The sequence below is a fragment of the Podarcis cretensis genome (assembly GCF_951804945.1).
Source record: "Podarcis cretensis genome assembly, chromosome: 8".
In the NCBI taxonomy this organism is placed as follows: domain Eukaryota; kingdom Metazoa; phylum Chordata; class Lepidosauria; order Squamata; family Lacertidae; genus Podarcis; species Podarcis cretensis.
The window spans coordinates 79584236-79600930 of record NC_137177.1 but is presented as its reverse complement, the minus strand read 5'-3'; positions in this window follow the sequence as shown (position 1 = coordinate 79600930).

Genomic DNA, 16695 nt, shown 5'->3' with positions numbered 1-16695 from the left:
TTCCTCCCCCACAGCAAACACTCTGTGAGGTGAGTGGGGCTGAGAAAAGTGTGACTAGCCCAAGGTCACCTAGCAACAAACACTCTGTGAGGTGAGTGTGGCTGAGAGACTTCAAAGAAGTGTGACTGGCCCAAGATTACCCAGCAGCTGCATGTGGAGGAGCGGAGATGCGAACCCGGTTCCCTAGATTGCAAGACTACCTCTCTTAACCACTACACCACACTACACCACACTGAGAACCAAGGCACGACTGTATATAAAAATGAACTAGTTACAATAGTTCTGTGCTGGAGGTGTGGCCAGGACAATGCCTCCCTGAAATGTAGGCTTGTGGAACATCCAGTCTCTGAATGCATCCTGGATAATTATTAATAAGCTTAAGTAACCTTGTCCCTGAAGTTGCCACATTTTATGCTGCAAAGGGATGGTAATTTTAAATTCTGCCAGCTAGGTGTTAAACGCCCACAAGTGAGTGAAAGGAAGGATAGATAAGAAATAATATGCTCTCCTACCCTCCAAACACCTCGGAGGATTCTCTTAGCTTCCTCAATTTATCTGTGATGCATCCTGGCTAGGGTATACACAATTGTTTAAAAGGACTCCGAAGGAAGATCAACAGACGCGGTTTGAGCAGCCCTAGACAGTCCATTAATTTCCAGTGCTGGATCTCATGCATAAGCTAACGACCTTCTAAATGCAACTAAGGAGGAGAGCAAAGCAAGACTCGCTCCCTCTCTCATTCCCCTGCCCCAACAGGTGGGGTATTTAGTGGGGCAGGGAAGAGGGATAGGGGAAGGGGGTCTAGCTCAGTGGAAGAAGGGGCTCTAGCTCAGTGGGAGAGCACCTGCTCTGCATGCAGAAGGCTCCAGATTCAGTCCCCAGCAGCAAGTTGAGCTGTTAATATCCCCTGCTTGAAACCTTGGAGAGCTGCTGCCAGTCAGAGAAGACAACACCAAGCTCAATGGACCAAGGGTCTAGACTCTGCATAAGCATATATGTAAACATCCCCAACTCCCTCAACCATTCCTCATAAGGCTTGGTTTCCAGACCCTTCATCACCCTGAGTAGAATCTACACCCATATAAAAACACTCTGTGAAAATGCTTTTAAAAAAAAGGTTTTGAAAAATACATTGAATTTTGCATAGCTCACTGTCTCCATCTAGTGTCACATTTGTATATCGCACTTTACAACATATTTTAAACGTTTTATTTGCAGAGACATCACCTTGCCAAAAAAGGTCCGTATAGTTAAAGCTGTGGTTTTCCCAGTGAGAGCTGGACAATAAAGAAGGCTGATCGCCGAAGAATTGATGCTTTTGAATTATGGTGCTGGAAGAGACTCTTGAGAGTCCCATGGACTGCAAGAAGATCAAACCTCTCCATTCTGAAGGAAATCAGCCCTGAGTGCTCACTGGAAGGACAGATCGTGAAGCTGAGGCTCCAATACTTTGGCCACCTCATGCGAAAAGAAGACTCCTTGGGAAAGACCCTGATGTTGGGAAAGATGGAGGGTGCAAGGAGAAGGGGACAACAGAGGACGAGATTGTTGGACAGTGTTCTGAAAGCTACCAGCATGAATTTGACCAAACTGCGGGAGGCAGTGGAAGACAGGAGTGCCTGGCGTGCTTTGGTCCATGGGGTCACGAAGAGTCGGACACGACTAAACGACTAAACAACAACAACAAGAGCTGAGTCCCTGGTTGCCCTCCTCTGCACACCTTCCAGCTTGTCGATATCCTTCTTAAATTTTGGCACCCAGAACTGGACAAAGAATTCCAGGTGGGGTCTGACCAAGCCAGAATAGACACTAGACTTCTGTTGGTGCAGCCTAGAATAGCGTTCACCTGTTTTGCTGCTGCATCACACGGTTGACTCATGTTCAGCTTGTGGTCCTAGATCCTTTCCCCGTGTACATGTGAAGATGCCTTTTACCGAGTCAGAGCCTTGGGCCCATTTAACTCAGTATTGTCTACACTGACTGGCAGCAGCGGTTTCAGGCCAGGAGTCTCTCCCCAACCCCAACTGGAGATGCTTGAGTGTGGGAATTCAAACTGGGACTTCCTTCATGCACTGCAGATTTCTGTGCCATGGAGCCTGAAAACTTACGCCGCAGCAGCACAGACTCACAAACACCCATATTATTTAAACACCTAGCCTGGGGTTTTTTTCCGGGGGGGGGGGGAGTTGAATTGGGTCTGATGAAAGAAAGGCAAGGCTTTTAAAGCTGCGAGATGCATAATTCATCTTCCGACCTTCAGCCAAAAGCAGCAATGGAGAAATAACTCCTGCAGTCTTTTTTAATCCGCCCCTCCCTCTCCACCCAAGGGATCACAGTGAAGCTTTGGCCCCCAGCCAGGCCCGAGCTGGGAAAGGTTATTAAAACCACTACAGGGGCGGGTTAAGGATAATTGCTCTTAGGGTAAAGCAAGCAGGCGTTCAGAGTGCACTTAATATCTTTGGAAAGAGGAGGGAAAGCGGCAGAACTTAAGGGGCCACCAACCTGCAGAGAAAAAGAGGCCATCTGCAAGGGGGCTAGATTTTGACCCTGCACTGGAGGCTCCCCACCCCATACAGTGGTACCTTGGTTCTCGAATGTCTTGGTACTCAAACAACTTGGAACCCAAACACTGCAAACCCGGAAGTAAGGGTTCCAGTTTGCGAACTTTTTTTGGAAGCCGAACGTGCTCCGTTTTGAGTGTTACGCTGACGATTTGAGCGCCACACCTTTGTTTTAGTGTTACACCGAAGTCTGTCTGTTCTTGCTATTAATTTTGCGTTTTTGTGGCTCTTGTTGTTTTGTTTTCGTGACTGTGCGGAACCCAGTTCAGCTACTGATGGATTGATTGTGTGACTGCAGTACGCTGTCTATTGCTTTCTCGTTAGATAGTAAAATTCATGTTAAATGGCTGTTTTAGAGATTGTTTTTAAAAGTCTGGAAAGGATTAATCCATTTTGCGTTACTTTCTATGGGAAAGCTTGCCTTGGTTTTGGAATGCCTTGGTTTTGGAACTGAAATAAAAAAATTAAGGTTACAGTGGTACCTTGGGTTAAGTACTTAATTCATTCCGGAGGTCTGTACTTAACCTGAAACTGTTCTTAACCTGAAGCACCGCTTTAGCTAATGGGGCCTCCTGCTGCTGCCACGCCGCTGGAGCATGATTTCTGTTCTCATCCTGAAGCAAAGTTCTTAACCCGAGGTACTATTTCTGGGTTAGCGGGGTCTGTAACCTGAAGCATATGTAACCTGAAGCATATGTAACCCGAGGTACCACTGTTCTTGTTGGAAGCCACCCAGAGTGGCTGGGGAATCCCAGCCAGATGGGTGGGGTATAAATAATAAATTATTATTATTATTATTATTATTATTATTATTATTAAGATTCCTGCACTGCAGGGGGTTGGACTAGATGGGATCCCTCCCAATTAGCGGAGTCTGTAACCTGAAGCATATGTAACTTGAAGCGTATGTAACCCGAAGTACCACTGTATATATATATATAGAGAGAGAGAGAGAGAGAGAGAGAGAGATGTAACCTGAAGCATATGTAACTTGAAGCGTATGTAACCCGAAGTACCACTGTATATATATATATATATATATATATAGAGAGAGAGAGAGAGAGAGAGAGAGAGAGAGAGAATAAATGTTCATAAATGTACCAACCAAGCACATACATAGATATGTGGACCACATGTCTGGAGCAGCACAGGAGGACCGCCCTGAAACCATTTTGACTCCCAAACTGACGAAATGTTTTCTCTGCAAGGAGGGAGGAGGTGGGGGAGCCTCCCCATTGTCTTTTTGTTCACAAATCCTGTCTTAAGGGTATGTCTGTGTATGAATAGGGTGAGCCTGTGACCTGGCTCAGGAACTAAGTATTTGTCATTACAAAAGACCGGCCAGGCTCCCCAAGGTATCCAATCAAGTAACCATTAACAGGTAACTTGCCAGACAGGAGATAAACAACGCACTCAGATTTCTGTTGTAGACCGCCTCTTCTGTGATGTAGGTATGACGTATCTGGGGGGTGGTCTTGGACTACACCCCTTCTGTGATGTAGGTATGATGTGTCTGGGGGGGGTGGTCTTGAGCTACACCCCTTCTGTGGTGTATGTATGATGTTTCTGGGTGTGGTCTTGGACTCCAGGGCTGGCAATTTAAAATGTCTATATAAGGGAGGCACACCTTTGTTCTGGGTCCTCCTCCTTTCCTGCATGTGAGGGGAGCACCCTGTTGCAACAGTTCAATAAAGATCAGGCTTACGAGCTGCTTTGCTTCTCAGTATTCTCTGGTTGGCCTCTGTTATTTTCTCCAGCCGATGGAGAACCTGCAAAGGACTCTGTAAGGGCTCTTGTGTCCCCCATAAGGGAATAAGGGCAGATTTTTCTTTATTACAGAACGGATTTCTGAAACAGATTACGTTTGAGAACCAAGGTACCACTGTACCACACAGGATTTTAAAAGGGCATCCCTGTGTGCTTCACAAATATCCTTGCAGCCATCCGCACAACGCTCTAGGAAGGTAGGCCAGTGCTGTGGTGCAGAGAGCAGGTGACCTCTAGAGGGCCACGACAGGCCTGAGGTTGACCATCCGCTGACCTGGCACCATGCCATCATGTCCACAATGATCTCAGGGGTGGGGCAAGTCTCCTGTGAACAAGGGCTTGTGGCATTTGGGGCTTTTTAGTTCAGATAAAAAAAGGGGAGTCAGAGGTGACATGGTAGAATTTGACAAAATGATGCATGGCTTGGAGAAAATTGATAGGGAAAAGTCTTCAACATTTCTCCAATGAAAATAGGGATGTCCTTTTAATAATAATATCCCCCCATCTGACTGGGATGGCCCAGCCACTCTGGGCGGCTTCCAACATATAAAAAAGCTCTTACCACAGCAAAAAGACTGATACTGATGAAATGGAAAAATAAAAATGTGGCTCCCTTCTATGCTTGGATGGAAGACTTATATAAACTCACAACATATGAACAACTTGCATATAAATGCAGACTTGCCATGGACAAATTCAATGATATCTGACATCCATTCTTACAAATACTCTAATAGGTTAAGATCTGCTGGAATACAATAGCAACCTTGTAAAATGTACAGTTTTGGGCTCCCTGCCTCCTTTATTTTCCCTTCTACACGGGTTCTGTTTCTCTTTTTCTTCTTCTCTTTTATTTATGTCTTACCATGTTTAGTGCGCATATAATTACGTACTTTTTGAACTTAAGAAGAAGAAGAAGAAGAAGAAGAAGAGCATAATAAAACATTAAACATTTTAAAACTTCCCTATACAGTGGTACCTTGATTGAAGAACAGCTTAGTTTATGAACAACTTGGATTAAGAATGCTGCAAACCGGGAAGTAGGTGTTGGTCTGTGAATTTTGCCTTGGAAGCAGAACATGTTTCGCTTCCTGTTGAGTGTGTTCCATTTGTAAATTGATTCCCCCGATGCTATGGGAAAGCACACCTTGGTTTAAGAACGCTTTGGTTTAAGAACAGACTTCTGGAACGGATTAAGTTTGTAAACCAAGATACCACTGTACAGGGCTGCCTTTAGATGTCATCTAGTGGCGCTGTGGGTTAAAGCCTCAGCGCCTAGGGCTTGCCGATCGAAAGGTCGGCGGTTTGAATCCCTGCGGCGGGGTGCGCTCCCGCTGCTCGGTCCCAGCGCCTGCCAACCTAGCAGTTCGAAAGCACCTCCGGGTGCAAGTAGATAAATAGGGACCGCTTACCAGCGGGAAGGTAAACGGCGTTTCCGTGTGCGGCTCTGGCTCGCCAGAGCAGCGATGTCACGCTGGCCACGTGACCCGGAAGTGTCTCCGGACAGCGCTGGCCCCTGGCCTCTTAAGTGAGATGGGCGCACAACCCCAGAGTCTGTCAAGACTGGCCCGTACGGGCAGGGGTACCTTTACCTTTACCTTTAAGAGTTATAAAGTTACTTATTTCCTTGGCACAGGGGTCACATAACTCCATACCCTCCAACATTTCTCTGATGAAAATAGGGACACGGGTGGCGCTGTGATCTAAACCACTGAGCCTAGGGCTTGCCAATCAGAAGGTCAGCAGTTGGAATCCCCACAACGGGGTGAGCTCCCGTTGTTTGGTCCCTGCTCCTGCCCACCTAGCAGTTTGAAAGCACATGACCCAGAAGCTGTACACCGGCTCCCTCGGCCAATAAAGCGAGATGAGCGCCACAACCCCAGAGTCGGACACGACTGGACCTAATGGTCAGGGGTCCCTTTACCTTTATCTCCCTTGCCAGAGGAAATGGGCCTCTGAATCTCAGTTGCTGGAAACCACAGGAGGATAGAGTTACTCTTGTGCTTAGGTTCTTTCTTGAGGGATTCCCAGTTTTCTGATGTGAGAACAAGACGCTGGACTAGATGCACACACACACATCCCCTTTGGGCCTGATCCAGGCCACTCTTCTTTGATTCCCTGTAGGCCTCCCAGTTTCATGTTATTTCTTTTTAAATTGGACCTGAATTTGACAACCCTCCATAATAACTTCAGCGGGATCAAGCCCATCTTGTCCAGTCTCCTGTTCTCAGGAGATGCCCCTGTGGGGGAATCCCTGCTTGGCAGGGAGTTGGACTCGATGGCCCTTGTGGTCTCTTCCAACTCTATGATTCTATGAACCCGCAAGCAGGACCCAGGTGTGAGATAAACTTTCCCCTCCTGCATTTCCCAGCAGCTGGTATTCAGAAGTGTCACCGCCTCAAGCTATGGAGGCAGAGCCTAGCCATTGTGGCTAGTAGTCCACAATGTACTATCCTCCGTCGCCCAGAAATGGAAGCAAGAAGAAATTCCGATGAAAGAAGAATGGCAAAAAAAATTAATGGACTACGCAGAATTAGACAAAATGACAGGAAGGATTTACAGAAGGAATATACGAATTATTTGAAGGGCAACTGTAATCAACAAATTATGCCAGTAGGATTACAAGAAGTTTTGTAAGGAGAAATATATGAAATATTGCAAAGTAGAGAAAGAAGAGAGATATTAGTTATGAGATTTAAAGGTAATAGTGAAAGTAAAAAATGTACTGTCAGGGAACTGCCATCGGAGCCAGAGGCGGAGGGAAGGCTCCAGAGCGATGCCAGAGAGGGTCCCAGCAGGGGGAGAGGCAGCCCATCTGCTGAGGAAGGAAATCAGCGTAACACCAGGGGTGAAGGGGGGCAGATGGGGGAATCGGAGAGAAGGCTCCAGGACTCTTCACCAGAGACAAGTGGGTAGAGCACGGGTACTCCGCTGCCCACACCCTCCCTGCGCAGAAGACTTCTGCGCAGGGAGAGTAGGCGGAGACTAGGCATCAAAGAGCTTCTTTGCTGGAAGAAGTTTAAGAAACGCCCACTGACGGATTCTGCCAGCGACTGAGACAGCCACGAATGCAAGGCTGTCCAGAGAGAAAGGGTTCAATCAGGCAACCTAGCCAGGAGTGGCGGCAACTTACTCACAAGCAACCCCCTTAGAACCATTACATGTACATTAAGTGGATAGATTGGAAAATTTTCAGAGGTGATTGATGGAAGTCAAAAAAATTGTATAAGATGTAAAAGTATGTTTAACTATTGTTGAAAATGATATGTTAAAAAAACTAATAAAAATATATATATATATATTTTAAAAAGGACTATCCTCTGTCAAACAGAACAGCCCCCACTCATTTTGTGTCTCCAGTGCAGAACAAGAAAAGAGAGTGAGGTTTCAGGCTAAGTGTTTGACGGAAGGAAGAATTGAGAGTTCAATCGGTGCTTGTTAGCAGGTATGACTGATGGCCCAGACCCTCTCCTGACACCAATTTATGCCCTTCTATTAGATTTTTCTATCAACTGGAGCTGCCCTGGATAGTTCCATAAAGTTTTTCCTGACTCCCCAAGGACTCGGGGCACTCAACTCCCCCCGCCGGCCCTGCCAGACCCTGTGAAAAAACACCAAACGTCACTGTGGTGGCTTGACCCCAATTCGAGATGGAGAGCAGGGGCTGCGTCTGAGAGGTTGCCGCAGCGCACGACCCTACGTTTGGGGCTTGCTCAAGTCGCTTGGAGTAATTTGTGCAGGATGGATTGAGGGCTGCTGGGTCGGGGGGACAATGAGCAGCTGACATTCAGAGACATCCAGACTGCCAATTGCATCTTCTCTTTCGCACACAAACACAGACGTAAGAACAGAGAGAGAGTCTGCTGGATGGGCCAACGGTCCCTCTAGAACAGCATCCTGTCCTTGCAGGGGCCAACTAGATGCCCAGGGGAAACCCGCAAGCGGGATTCGAACGCAGCTCTCTCCTCCTGCGGTATTCAGAAGCATTGCTGCTTCCAGCTGTGGAGGCAGAGCAAAGCCATCACCATCATTTTTTATTTGTATGCCGCCTTTCCACAGTTAAAAAACAATGCTCAAGGCGGCTTACAGCATAACAAGATTTACATCATTACAAAAGTCATAAACAATAAATAAACTACATAAAAAAAATGCACAACCAAATGGGAAACCATTTCCACATAAATCAAAATCTAAAACTAAGAATACAGAATACAGTCACAGTTTAAAATGACATAGGTAAAAAAATAACAGCAATTTAAACAAAGTTTAAACATCTTGGCTAGCAGCCCTTTAGCCCTCTCTTCCTACATGAATTTGTCTGATTCTCTTTCAAAGCTGGTGGCTGTCCTTGCCTCCTGTGTCAGAGAGTTCCACAGTCTCACAATTCATTGCATAAAGAAGTACCATATTTTTCTGTGTATAACACGCCCTGTGTATAAGATGCCCCCTATTTGGGGGGACTCGAAATTAAGAAAATGGGGGGAGATTGCCCCCGTGTATAACACTACCCACCCTTTTAACATTATTTTTTAGTAAAAAAAACCCAACCACCTAGTCTTATACCCGCAAAAGTATGGTACTTCCTGTTACCCTTCCTGAATCTTCTCACACATTCAGCGTCCCACGAGCCAGACAGAGAGGCCAGGTGGGTGTGTACATTTGGCCTACAATGGGATTGAGGCTCCCCACCCCAGGTATAGCAAGTGGACAAGACAGGAAGGGGCAGAAAAATGAATATTCCCCCTCTCCCCACCACCAATCACAGATCCCTAGGGCAGCCAACTTCCTGCTCACCTGCCTGTCTCAAAAAAACCTAGCTGTCCTCATTTAAAAAGGAGGCACGGCGGTGATGGGGAAGCTTTGACGGTTTCAGTCTGCGGCACAACATTATCCCCCCCCCCCCGCCTGCCTGCCCGCTCTCTCCGTGGCACTGATACCCACCTTATTAGACAGCCGGCGGAAAACGAGGCGACAAGCGAATGTCTTCATTAGGCAGCTGTGCCTGCCGAAGTGCGCTAATTTGATCAAGAGATAATCAAGGTCGCCCAAGCACTACAGGAACGTGAGGAAATATCCAGCCCTAAACAGCTGAGCAAACCCTACTCCACGCATCCCAACTGCAGCCTGAGCAGTTGGGTTATTTATTCTTAGGATGGGTGAACGGGAATCCTGATTCCCCCCAATTGGGGTGGGGGGAATCACTATCTAAGGACCAGTTCTACCATTAGGCAGGATAATTTGGCTGCTTCAGGCAGCAGGCGGAGTTGAGGGGCAGCGGTGTTGGTGATACGTCAGAGGACCAAACTAGGGGGGGTTGGGGGTCTGGTCTGTGCTCCCCATAAGAGTCAACTCCAAGGGGCCGCGGTCCCTTTGGGCCCCAATAAAATATTTGAGAGGGCCACCCCCCCTCCAGTTGATGAGCATTGCCATTCAAATACAGTGGTACCTCGGGTTACATACGCTTCAGGTTACATACGCTTCAGGTTACATACGCTTCAGGTTACAGACTCTGCTAACCCAGAAATATGTTGTTGTTGTTGTTGTTTAGTCGTGTCCGACTCTTCATTACCCCATGGACAAGAGCACACCAGGCACGCCTGTCTTCCACTGCCTCCCGCAGTTTGGTCAAACTCATGCTGGTAGCTTTGAGAACACAGTCCAACCATCTCATCCTCTGTCGTCCCCTTCTCCTTGTGCCCTCCATCTTTCCCAACATCAAGGTCTTTTCCAGGGAGTCTTCTCTTCTCATGAGGTGGACAAAGTATTGGAGCCTCAGCTTCAGGATCTGACCTTCCAGTGAACACTCAGGGCTGATTTCCTTCAGAATCGATAGGTTTGATCTTCTTGCAGTCCATGGGACTCTCAAGAGTCTCCTCCAGCACCATAATTCAAAAGCATCAATTCTTCAGCGATCAGCCTTCTTTATGGTCCAGCTCTCACTTCCATATATCACTACTGGGAAAACCATAGCTTTAACTATACAGACCTTTGTTGGCAAGTTGATGTCTCTGCTTTTTAAGATGCCCATAAATATTACCTCAGGTTAAGAACTTTGCTTCAGGATGAGAACAGAAATGCAGCGGCGGCGCAGTGGCAGCAGGAGGCCCCATTAGCTAAAGTGGTGCTTCAGAACAGTTTCAGGTTAAGAACAGACCTCCCGAACAAATTAAGTTCTTAACCTGAGGTACCACTGTAGAGTCTTCTTGTTGATTCTGCAGGGTGTGGCTTACCTGCCACCCCCCAATATTTTTATTCAAACTAGCACCCCACTAAAGCAGTTGAGGCTGCTATTTTTGAGTGAATAAAAGCATTGTCCCACCAACCTTCATCTGTCCTTGGTCAGCCCCCTTCCTCCCTGTGCTATTTCTTATGACCATCAATAATGTTTATTTACTGCATTTTATAGAATTGACGCGGGTGGCGCTGTTGGTTAAACCACAGAGCCTAGGACTTGCTGATCAGAAGGTTGGCGGTTTGAATCCCCGCGATGGGGTGTGCTCCTGTTGCTCGGTCCCTGCTCCTGCCAACCTAGCAGTTCGAAAGCACGTCAAAGTGCAAGTAGATAAATAGGTACCGCTCCTGCGGGAAGGTAAACGGCATTTCCGTGTGCTGCTCTGGTTTTGCCAGAAGCGGCTTAGTCACGCTGGTCACATGACCTGGAAGCTGTACGTCGGCTCCCTCGGCCAGTAAAGCAAGATGAGCGCCGCAACCCCAGAGTCGGCCACGACTGGACCTAATGGTCAGGGGTCCCTTTACCTTTACCTATAGAATTGTAGACTTGGAAGGGAGGCCAAAGGTCTTCAATCCCAACCCCCTGCAATTTATATCCCACCTTTTTCTCCCAGGAGCTCAAGATGTCACACATGGTTCTCCTCGTTTAAGCTCCACAGCAATCCTGTGAGGTTGTTTAGGCTGAGAGGCAGGGTCTGGCCCCCAAGGTCACCGAAGGAGTTTCATGGCCAAGTGGGGGATTTGAACCCTGGTCTCCCCCAGGTCCTGACAGTACATTTTTTACTTTCACTATTACTTTCACTAACCACTACACCATGCTGTCTCTTGTTTTTAGTGGGCAGAGAGAATGGTGGTGGAACTCTCGTCCATAGGAGATCAGTTTGGCAGCCCAGAATGCAACATTGTTATGTGCCACCAGAAAGAAAAGCAAATTATTGAAAAGATTTATATTCAAAGAAGAGCCTTAGAAAATATATTAGGGGTGTCAGAATGCAAGGACGTCTTCAGATATCTGAAGGGCTGTCCCCTGGAAGATGGAGACAGCTTGTTTTTCTGCTGTTCCAAAGGACAGAACTCAAAACAATGGATTCTAAAAGGAGACTTCTTGGAAGTCTCTCAGCCCCACTCACCTCACAAAGTGTTTGTTCTGGGGGAGGAAGGGAAAGGAGAATGTTAGCCGCTTTGAGACTCCTTCGGGTAGTGATAAAGCGGGATACCAAATCCAAACTCTTCTTCTTCTTCTGGCCCCCCACAAGGTATGAGGGACAGTGATTGAAAAGGTTTGCTGACCCTTGCTTCCAACCAAAAATCTTTGAAGCACTGGTAGGAGTTTTAATTTGTTTTAGTCTATTTTCTTGCCATTTCAGCATTCTCAAAATGGCCAACCAGTCACCCCAAAGGAAAACTCTCAAGCAGGGCCTGAGCACAACTCTCGCCTCCTGCAGAGTCCAGCAAACAACAGCAGCTACACCGCCAAAATTAGGGGGTTTGCAGTCAAGAGAAGAAAGCATTCTTGTTGTTTAGTAACGCTAGGGACTAGCAACCAGAGAGCTGCAAATGGTTAGATAGATTGCAAAGAAAGGCAATGTAATTAGCAGAGAAAGAGCTCTGTGTGACATCGCTTCCCTTGAATTTTCTGGTGGGAAATAGACAAAAGGTTTTAACTTTTTCTACTTCCTCCTACCTTATTGTCATTCTCCTTTCCACCCTGCTACTTAAGCAGGCAGACACCTGTCTGGTCTCCGCTCCAACAGAGACTCCATTTTGAACTCAACTATGTATTTTGTAAAAAGGCCGCGGATGGAGCTGTGAGTTAAACCACAGAGCCTAGGGCTTGCCAATCAGAAGGTCAGTGGTTCAAATCCCCACGACGGGATGAGTTCCTGTTGTTCGGTCCCTGCTCTTGCCAACCTAGCAGTTCGAAAGCACATCAAAGTGCAAGTAGATAAATACGTCCCACTCTGGTGGGAAGGTAAATGGTGTTTCCGTGCGCTGCTCTGGTTTGCCAGAAGCGGCTTAGTCATGCTGGCCACATGACCTGGAAGCTGTCTGTGGACAAACGCCGGCTCCCTCGGCCAGTAAAATGAGATGAGCGCTACAACCCCCGAGTCGTCCTTGACTGGATCTAACGGTCAGGGGTTCCTTTACCTGTATGTACAGTGGTATCTCGGGTTAAGTACTTAATTCGTTCCGGAGGTCAGTTCTTAACCTGAAACTGTTCTTAACTTGAAGCACCACTTTAGCTAATGGGGCCTCCTGCTGCCGCCGCGCCGCCAGAGCCTGATTTCTGTTCTTATCCTGAAGCAAAGTTCTTAACCTGAAGCACTATTTCTGGGTTAGCAGAGTGTGTAACCTGAAGCGTATGTAACCCGAAGCGTATGTAACCCGAGGTACCACTGTATTTTGTAACCTGGAAGTAGAATTTGCCTGCCTTATAGTTGTTGCTGCTGGAATTGTGTGCAAGACTTTATGTAAGTAAAAAGTTCTTAGTGCTAAATTTACAGTCTGTTGGTGATTCTTTTATCAAGAGGGAGAAACAGAGAAGATCCAGTCTGCTGTCGCAACCTGGATAAATGCAACAAGGCTCCGTAGCCTAGTCTCAAAAGTTTGCACTTCAGCGCTGAAAGAGATGGTGTTTTAAACTCTGCTAACTGCTAATACTAAACTGATTACTTTAAACATTCTGCTCACACATGTAACAGGGAGGGTAAATTATAAAATAACATAACCTACCTACAAAACAAACAGAGGAGGTCTCACTCCACACTTGAGGGAGTCATGAACACTCCCCAGCTGATGAAAAGGAAAAGACATTATATCTTTTTTTATGGCTTCACTATTAAACAATTACTACTTGTTGTAAACAAAGCAAGGCAAGTTTTGCAGATGGCGATAAAGGAATGAGCCTCCTCTCCATAAAAGTGACTGTTGGGTTGGTTATTAAATAAAGAACAAACTTTATCCAAGAAAGACAAAGGAGCTTTTGAACACCACGTGGATCCAGACAGGCCTTTGCTGGGAGAAGTTTGGTTCTGTTTGCATTTTAAGACAAACCCATCTAATTCAAACATCCCAAAACCAATGCATAAAATGGAAATTTGTTTGAAATTCGCACTTCTCTGAATTTTGCATACCAGTTCTCTGACCAAATAAAGCATATTAAAAAAATGTCCTCATGATATCTGGTCACTCACTGTGGCAAACAGAATCATAGAATCATAGAACTGTAGTGTTGAAGGAACTCCCAGTGCAGAAATAACAGGTTAAAAATACCTGGCAGCTGCCCATCCAAGCCCTGCTTTAAAAAACCCAATGAAGGAAAGTCCACCATTTTCCAAAGGGGTCAATTTCACTAACAAACAGCTCTTACTGTCAGAAACTTCTTACTGACATTCAGTTAGAATTCCCTTTCTTGTCGTTTGAATCCATTGGTTCGTGCCCTACTATCTAGAGCAGGAGAAAATAAGTTTGTTCCATCTTCTATGGGACGGCCCTTCAGATATTTGAAGATGGCTATCATATCTCCTCTCAGTCTCCTTTTTTCCAGACTAAACATATCCCTCACGGTTTCCAGGCCCTTGATCATCTTGGTCATCCTGCAAAGTTCTGGCTTGTCAACATCCTTCTTAAATTGTGGCACCTAGAAGCGGACACAGCACTCCCGGTGTCGTCTGGCCAAGGCAGAATACCAAGGCTTCTCATTGTGGGGTAGCGAATGGATCTCAGTGCTCACAGCTCAATCTCGCCGTTCTTCCCCGCTCTTTACAGAGCAGTTTTGGGAGTGAGAAGAAGAAGAGGAGTTTGGATTTGATCTCCCGCTTTATCACTACCCTAAAGAGTCTCAAAGCAGCTAACATTCTCCTTTCCCTTCCTCCCCCACAACAAACACTCTGTGAGGTGAGTGTGGCTGAGAGACTTCAAAGAAGTGTGACTGGCCCAAGGTTACCCAGCAGCTGCATGTGGAGGAGTGGAGATGCGAACCCAGTTCCCCAGATTATGAGTCTATCGCTCTTAACACCACACTGGCTCCCAAAGAGAGCAGCCAGATCCCCAGTGCCCAAAATACCTTTTTGGGCTTCTTACAGGGGTACAGAGCACCTTTGTGTTTCTCCTTTTCCCTCGCATAGATCGGGTCTTTCCCAGAGGACTAGACCCATGCTCCGAAGCAGTGCGCAGCAAATCAGAAGTTGTGAATAGATTGGTGCTATTATTTCCCTTGATCTGAACACTGAACTTTGGTTAATGCAGCCTAGAATAGCATTTCCCCTTTTTCTGTTTGTTTTTTTCTTTTTTTCTTTTCAGCTGAATCACATTGTTGACTCACTCAGAATAGACCAGTACTATTAGGATGATGGATGAGATGGATCTTTGGTTTGATTCAGCTACAAGGCTCTGGGTTAAGTTCCTGTGCAGCCAAGCACTGGAGTTTCTAAACACTGGAAAATATTAATGCTAAGTGGCTGAAAGATTCAGTCATCCCTCATGCTAGACCCAATAGATGTGAAATTGTATCAATGAGCAGAATGGCTTTTCAACTATTGTACTCAAATTGCCCTCTTTTGACAGGTTTTGCAGTGGCATGTGGATAAAGGAAATATTTTTTTTTGGGGGGGGGAGCTTCGCATGGATTTTTAGTTTTATTTTTGCCTTACAATGCTTCTCCTCTCTCTCCCCCCTTTCATTATTCAAACACCCCCAAAACTGGCGAGCCGGAGCATCAAGCCAAGATCCGAGGCGCGGCAAAAGCACGACAACTTTATCTGGAGCCGAAAACAGCTTTCTTTTTAAAAGGAAGGGAGAAAGCGTTACATGCATTTAATGTCTAATTAGGAAAAAAATAAGCTGCGGAAATCGTGTACCAGCCGTAATAGGGCCTTCGCAGGCATCAGCGTCGGCTGAGATGGCCCCATTTCAAGGTTGAGTTGCCGGGAATATAATTGAAAGGCGAAAATGAAAATGAAATTGGAGTTATCGAGAAATCGGATTTGGGATGGATTTAACAAGCTGATTTAAACAAAAAATAAAAACCTGCCTCGCTTGCCGACACAGGAATTCTCTCCTGGCTCAGACCCCCCCACACACACACCCTCTTTTCATCCCATTACTGCCTGTTTTCTCACCTACTCATCTGTACATAAACACATCGAGTTTGGGGACCCTCCTTTTCCACCCATCGCTACACCTCTTGCCGTGCTCCTTCGCTAGCCCTGTGCCAAACTCTCCTGAGCTCTGCCAGTGACCTATCTAAGTCCAGTATTCCAGCATTGCAGGGGGCTGGACTAGATGACCCGTGGGGTCCCTTCCAAGCCTACCATTCTATGATTCAGAGGGCAGGATGCGAACCAATGGATTCAAAGGACAGGACAGGGAATCCCAAATAAACACGAGGAGGAACTTTCTGGTGGTAAGAGCTGCTCGACAGTAGAACGAACTCCCTTGGAAAGTGGTGGACTCTCCATTGGAATTTTTCAACAGACGTTGGATGGTCATCTGTCAGGGATTCTTTAGCTGTATTTTAGAGGGTTTGACTCAATGACCTTTGGGGTCCCTTTCAACTCTACAGTTCTATGAGTCTGCAAGGGACGCTGGTGGCGCTGTACTCTAAAACACTGCGCACTTGGGCTTGCCGATCGGAAGGTTGGTGATTCGAATCCCATGATGGGGTGAGCTCCTGTTGCTCTGTCCCAGCTCCTGCCAACCAATCAGTTTGAAAGGACGCCAGTGCAAGTAGATAAATAGGTACCGCTGTGGCAGGAAGTTAAATGGCGTTTCCATGTGCTCTGAATTCCGTCAGAGTGTCCCGTTGTGCCAGAAGTGGTTTAGTCCTGCTGGCCACATGACCCAGAAAGCTGTCTGTGTACAAACACCGGTTTCCTCGGCCTGAAAGCAAGATGAGTGCCACAACCCCATAGTCACCTTTGACAGGACTTAACCATCCAGCTGTCCTTTACCTTTACCCTTTTACCTTCTATGAGTCTATTATTTGCATAAGCCATCTCAAGACCCCTTTTAGCCAAAGAGGTTAGGGTAGAAATACCATAAGGCAAGACGCGGGTGGCGCTGTCGTCTAAACTGCAGAGCCCAGGGCTTGCCGATCAGAAGGTTGACAGTTCGAATTCCCCACAACAGGGTGAGC